Here is a 7061-nt window from a genome sequence, read left to right as displayed (position 1 = left end):
ATTGATGTGAAGACTTGGGCGAGGCTGAGTGATGAGGTAACGATGACATTTTTTGATGAATAAATAAAGTATATTTGGACGGGTACATTTCATGTTAATATTAAGGCTTAACAGCCTGTGAATCTCACACTGTTTAACTAAGGCTCTTAAATCTCCTCTCCTTTTGAGGATAAGGATTGAGGGTTACTGCACCATTGGTTGGTAGAAGCATATGTGGCTTTGACATATGCAGGTTTCCTAAATATTTTTTTCTTTAACGCAGAGTAAGAGGTGAAATGGACCGCGTTGGACAGAAATGTTTCAACCCAACCGTTATAATACAACATTTTTATTTGTTTAATTTTATACTATTATTTCAGGTCAACGTAATATTTCACGTTGCAGAGAGATGCTTAAATTAGCTCAAGTTTGCAAACACTTAAAGTTAGTTAATATTTATACTATTATATACTTTATAATGTTAAACAAAGTAATTGTACTAACCCTTTCAATAAATATTAGAATTAGTGCTTACTTCAAATTATTCATTGAGTCATTTCTCTGGAACATAAATAACAAAATCGAAAATGTACCTAATAAAATTAAAATCACTTTGAATATAATTAATTTCAAAACTGAGGAAGGAGCTTTTAACTACTTCTTTAATTCGTCAATTCGTCTTATAAAAAACTATAATATAACTTTGTGCTGCAATTATTACATTTTTTTTATTATTACCTATGTTCGTAGATCGGTTGTCCACGTCTCTACAGCGTACTCCCACGCCATAAAGAATTGTATTAAAGGAGATGTTAAAGAGGATTTTTACCAGAGTCCTATACCAACAAACAATGATACAACTCGCAGAATGTGTGGATGATGATAAACTTGATGCCATGATCGAACCGTGAGTACAAGATCGTATAAAATTACTATTTACTGCGTCCAAATGTATCAAAAAGTATTTTCCATCTTCTATTTAGCACTTTCGATAGTCTAACGTCGTTTCGATTTATGTCTGGTTACAATATTTAAGAAACGATTTATTAAATATCAGCGTTAGTCGTTATGCTCATTGCCAATTTGGCAAAAGGCAAAGATATAGCTTATAGGATTTCCATGGTGAAATAAAATATATCAATATAATAAGTATTCATATTTTTATTTTTCATTTTTAAGATTTATGGATCAATGGGCAAATAGTTATGCAATCACAAAAGCAGTCGCTGAAGAGCTCGTCAGAGTCATGGGAGAAGGCTTGCCTATTTGTATCTCTCGACCAGCAATCGGTAAAATATGCGTAACAATAAGAAAGCCAAGAAATCACAACAAAATAATTGCAGAAACTACCTTAAGGGCGTGGCCCCATGTCTACAGTACGGCGCGGCGTCGTGCCGCAACGCGGTGCCGTGTACGGTGCACCGCAATTTATTGCTGTTGCTTAGTTTGCATGTGTTAATATCTCCGTCCTCCGGCGCGGCAGCGTGCCGTTACACGGCGGTCGGCTCCGTACCATAGACATGTGGCCACGCTCAAGTCTATTCCAATGGCAGGAATTAAAATAAACTTTGACCTTGAATTGATCATTGGATTTCATTCTGTGAGCAGCCGTAATTACCATAAAATTAATCCTATTATAAAACTCATATTGGAGAAGAGCCGATGAGCTAACTTCTACCGTTACGAAAACGAAATATTATGTAATATAAAAATGTCGAAAAATGTTGAGATATTGAGAAATTGTTTACCAAACTGGTAATGAAATTACAAGGAATTCTCCTCATTTACCTTCTCCCTCCTTCTTCACGTCTACTGCCTAGAGCCCGAAGTTGATTGCAAGTTCTATCGTTACACTACTTTTAAATTTTTAGGTAATTCTTGGAGTATCTCTAGGCGTTGTACGTGTGTTTTGGAATAATTTGAAAATAAAATCGATTTCGTACCTGTGGATATCGTAACCAATACAATGATAACTGCAGCGGTGGAGACCCACGACAGATCTATAGCAGGAAACCAACAGCCAATTGTTTATACAGTTAGTGGCAAAAGAAATCCACTGATTTTCGGTAAGTATTGTATGAAGCGAATTGCCCAATAATTATTTTCGTGTTATAAGGATTTCTTCTAAGTACCAAATCTTTGTGATCTGTAACATATTTTTTATCCCCAATTTTGAAAGTTATATAGAACTGCTATGATTTACTCATGCTAGAAATATTTGTACTTAAGATTTTATTTTATTTGAGTTTTTGTAAGCAATATAAATTTTATAATGATATAACTGACAGACCGAATATCTCAGTTCCCAAGGTTGGTAGCGCATTGGCGATAATAGGAATGGTTATTATTTCTTACATCGCCAATGTCTATGAGCGGTGATAACCACTTACCATCAGGTAAGTGCTCCATCCAAGTCCCAGATGCTCGTCCACCTGCCTACATAATAAAAAAAAATTAAGCCAAATCGTATAAAATATAATATTCGCATTACAGGGGAACTCGTGAATATTATGAAAAATGAATCAAGGGCTCTTGTACCTACAAAAGCATTATGGTACTGCGGCACATTTGATACCCCATATAAGTTTCTCTACTTAATACTAACATTGATATTACACTACATTCCTGCTGTTATAATTGATGGATGCTGTTTGTTGATTGGACAAAAAGCAAGGTATTGTTAATACGTTTGTAAGACTTTAAACATAGAGCCAAATTGATAAAAAAAAATCACTTGATCCTTTGTTGTTGATGGTTTCTTGAATGATTTCGGCCTTACGGACATTTTGTTGGACTAGCCAACTGAGCAGAACATATTAAAGTAAAGGCATGTGTACGCAAAGTGCCATCGGCTTATGAGTGATAAGCCGATGGGACGGCAAATCCGAACGGAAATCATTCAGACGCAGAGCGAAATTTATATACAGGAGTGTACACACTGCTAACTCCAAGCTATTAGAAGTGAAGCGAAGTTCTCGACAGAAAAACCCAAGAAATACTTTTGGAATCTTAAAAGCTAACCACTAGACCAAAAAGGGAGCGATTGCGTCATACAAATTAGGGGAACGATTTTAGATTGTGTTTTTTTTTAATTTTCAGGTTATTTAAGGTACACAATTTGGTGCGATCCCTTTCACAAACAATGAATGGAACTTCCACGACGCGAACACTCTGAGTCTACACAACAAGTTATCGGAAACTGACAAAGTAATATACAATTGTGATATTTCATCTGTAGACATGAAGGAATTCGTTTTAGTTTGGTGTTACGGAGTTCTAAAATATATCGTAAAAAAGGACATGGAGAACAGAAGTTACGCCTTATGGAAGCAGTCGGTGTTGAGAATAGTACATTATGTAGCACTCCCATTGTACTTGTACGGGTTATTTAAACTGACGTCGGCTGTCATTAAGTTTATATATTTTGTTGTTGTCATGTTTTGTAAGTATTTATTTGTATTATTTTAAATTGGTACTTTGCGATACATGGTCATGTGAAAACTCTGTTTTTATGGCATCCACAGTATTTGGTCTCGATTTTGCAAGACCAAATAAGCGAATAAATCTTATTAATTGATAAAGATTTCAATTGTAATTTGCCACAAGTATGTCCACTGGACCGTAAAATATATGATCGTTAAATATAAAGTAATGTAAGACAAAAACTATTTGTTAGGGATATGTCAACATTTGTCGCCGAGATGGCCCAGTGGTTAGAATCTTAACCGATGATCAAGGGTTGGAACTCAGGCAAGCACCACTGATTTTCATATGCTTAATTTGTGTTTATAATTCATCTCGCACTTGACAGTGAAGGAAAACGTCGTGAGGAAACCTGCATGTGTCTAATTTCACTGAAATTCTGTCACATGTGTATTTCACCAACCCAATATAATAAATAATATAATAATAAATAAAACAACATGAATGATAAACATTTAATACATAATATAATAAAACACTATTACATAAGAACGACTACAAATACGTAATTATATAATAACCGAATACAGAGCTACACTATTCTTTAAAAAGACACTACGTACGTCACTCGTGTAGGACACGCTTAATTAAATGTTATAATCATTATAGCCAAATAGTTTCCGCCCGAATAGGGAGGGGGGGGGCGGTTCTGGTAGGTGTTGATACCCTACGTCCTTTTCTATATGTCATACCCGTGATAACGTGTATGCAAAATCTAATAAATGACAATCGGTGGAGTCGTTCAACAAGCTTGAAAAAATAAACAAATTTACACATTAATAAAGAAAAAATTCAACACACACACATATACTTGCGTGCACGCATACATAACCATGGACATCATATTTGTTCCATTTTTTATTTTTATTATTTCTTACTTCTTACTTTATACATTTATTTTTCTTTCATTGTTTCATTCATATAAACGGGAGTGGCGGCCTGGTGTCTTGTAGAACAGCTTATCTATTGCAAGCACCAGTCTTCACGTTTATAATTGATATTTAAATGTTAAATGTCAATTTGTAAACTTTTTGTGAAGAAATAAATAAAATATATATTTTTTTAAATCTATTTTTTATATTTCCCTTTTAACAGGGATAACTTAAATTATTATTATTATAACAGGATGTCGTATACCTGACATTTCACGATATTCTGCGGTGAGTTACTCCATCTCAAATTTCTCCATCCAGAATAGCTCTATAAAGATTTATATAATAATAATATCCTGAAACATTTTTCACACACGGTCAACTGATCCCAAATTAAGCAGAACTTGTACTATGGAAACCAGACAACTGATATACTACAACTTTTGTAAATACATACTTGTATATATAATTACACCCAGACTCAGGACAAACAGACATGTTCATGCGCAAAAATATTTGTCCTGGGTGGGAATCGAACCCACAACCTTCGGCGTGAAAGGCAAGCGTCCACTAATCACGCCAACCGGATCGTCAGATTTATATGGATTTATTATATACTAGCAGAAGCTGCGGCCTCGCCATCTTGGAATTCAGTTTGTGACGAAAATTCTTCAAAATCTGCATTTCATCTTTCACAATGCGTATTTGAATTATACACATAAAATATTTAAATAGCTTGTAACTCACAAATAGCCATATTAATTTAAAAAGAGGCAGTTCTTTAAAAATCGCATAGATAATATATAATTTTTATGTTATAATCCCAACACTTGTTGACTTCTAGAAGTTAGATTATAGTCCATACATGTATATAAAAGTACCAAATTTATATTTATATTTTTAATTGTCTATGGTGTCATCTTAATATCTTTGTTTATATAGTATTGACAGAACGTCACAAGGCTACGTGTGAGTGGGGTCTAGCCATCATAACTCTGTGACTATACGTAAATAGTCGATAGTTAAATAAACAAAACAAAAATACTATGACGTCACAGAATATTAATGGTCTATGAAGTCACCATATATTAACCACCAATTTTCATTAAAACTAAACTAAATTTAAATATTTTCCATACATTTAACAAAAACAGATAAAAAATTTATAGCTTATAATACGATAGCTTCCCTTTCTTTAGCGACGGGTATAATGTTGGCTGGAAATAGAAAAAAAGTACTTTAATTAAAACTATTACTAGATTAACTTAAGAATTTTACGTCACTATCTTAAAATTGGAGAAAATCGGGCTTAATTTGAACTATTTAAGCCGGGATTTACTTTAACTAGAGAAATAAAAAAATAAAAATAGTGGGAGTGCCAAGGTACACGAGAGTTGATGTGTAAGCATGCGAGCTCGTGTACCGATCTCACGCACACATTAACACACTCACAATAACAAATCTTACGCTGACGTCATCTGACGCTCGAACTCTTCACACATATAAACTAAATACACGAAAGGGTCAAACAGGTGTAGCTTTGCATCGGTAAAGCCATTGCTTTATTTACCTGTAAGACTTGTAAGCGAGTGTTTGAAGTAGATATAATTGCCACCGGACGGTAAGTGGTCACCACCGCCATATAGATATTGGCACTGTAAGAAGCAATAACCTTTCTTTAAGTCGCAAATGCGCCGCGTTGGTAACTAAGATGTTATGTCCCTTGTGTACGTAGTTACACTGGCTCACTCATACTTGAACCTGTAACACAATAATAATAAGTATTGATATTTGGTACCCAGACGGGTTTGCACAAAACTGCTAAGTCTAAATCTAGTAAAAATTTTATTTAATTTCATGTGGTTGACATAGGACTTTTTTTAATTCCAGTTGTAATTTTTTATTTAGGGTCCTGTTCTAAAAACGCATACCAATCTCACAAAAAAATACTAACCCTATTCAGACGTGTAATGGAGGTTACAAAGTCCTGTACGAACATCAACGAATACCAAATCCAAGTTTCAAAAATATATATAATTTTTTATCATTGTTCTTCTGACGCTACACTGCCGTATATCGCAGTTTCAAACGGTCCTACTAAGCGGTAGTACTAAGCGGCTCATGGAACACATAATACACTTTCATATTGATCTTAAGAGAGATTAGCCAACTGCGCGGGACATTTTATAGGACACAAGTGTGTGCACAAACACAGGTGCACTCTCTATTCCCTCACTCTCATAATCCGATGGGACGACAATCCAACACGACCGGAAAGAGTTCAGGCGCAGATCCAACGGCTTTACGTGCTTTCCGAGGCACGGGAGTGTTCACAATTCCAACTTCTAGACTCCGGGCTGCTACTGAGATTTTTCGACATAAAGTCCAGTAACTTTTTATCAGCCTTACCTGGGGTTAGACCTCGGGGTCTGCGGCATATCTAGCCACTATACCAACGAGGCAGTCATTTGGTAGCATATTGCCAATATAACTCAAGAGGTGAATACTTACCATCACACTATTTATTATATTTATTTACAATCGACTATTTTATCAAGTCATACAATTAAAAACAATTGTAACAAGAACAAAAAAAAATTATAACTACAGAAGCGGTTATAACTCGCTTATAGCTTTTCGTTTATTTCAATAGATTTTTAAATATATATGTATAGATATTAAAAGTAACAAAGGTGTTTGCAAGGTTACGTCCAATCGCTTGTCTGG

General features: G+C 34.7%; 1 protein-coding gene across 1 annotated transcript in view; it reads left to right on the top strand.

Annotated features, from left to right (window-relative positions):
* Nucleotides 1-7061, top strand: part of LOC126778942 (fatty acyl-CoA reductase wat-like) — a 280657-nt gene continuing 273596 nt past the window's right edge. Inside the window, exon 1 of the mRNA XM_050502696.1 lies at nucleotides 1-36. The gene's annotated coding sequence lies outside the window, so the exon portion shown is untranslated. The remainder of the gene's footprint in view (nucleotides 37-7061) is intronic.

Source organism: Nymphalis io, chromosome 27 (genome assembly GCF_905147045.1).
Source record: "Nymphalis io chromosome 27, ilAglIoxx1.1, whole genome shotgun sequence".
Lineage (NCBI taxonomy): Eukaryota > Metazoa > Arthropoda > Insecta > Lepidoptera > Nymphalidae > Nymphalis > Nymphalis io.
This window is presented reverse-complemented; position numbering and strand designations above follow the sequence as displayed.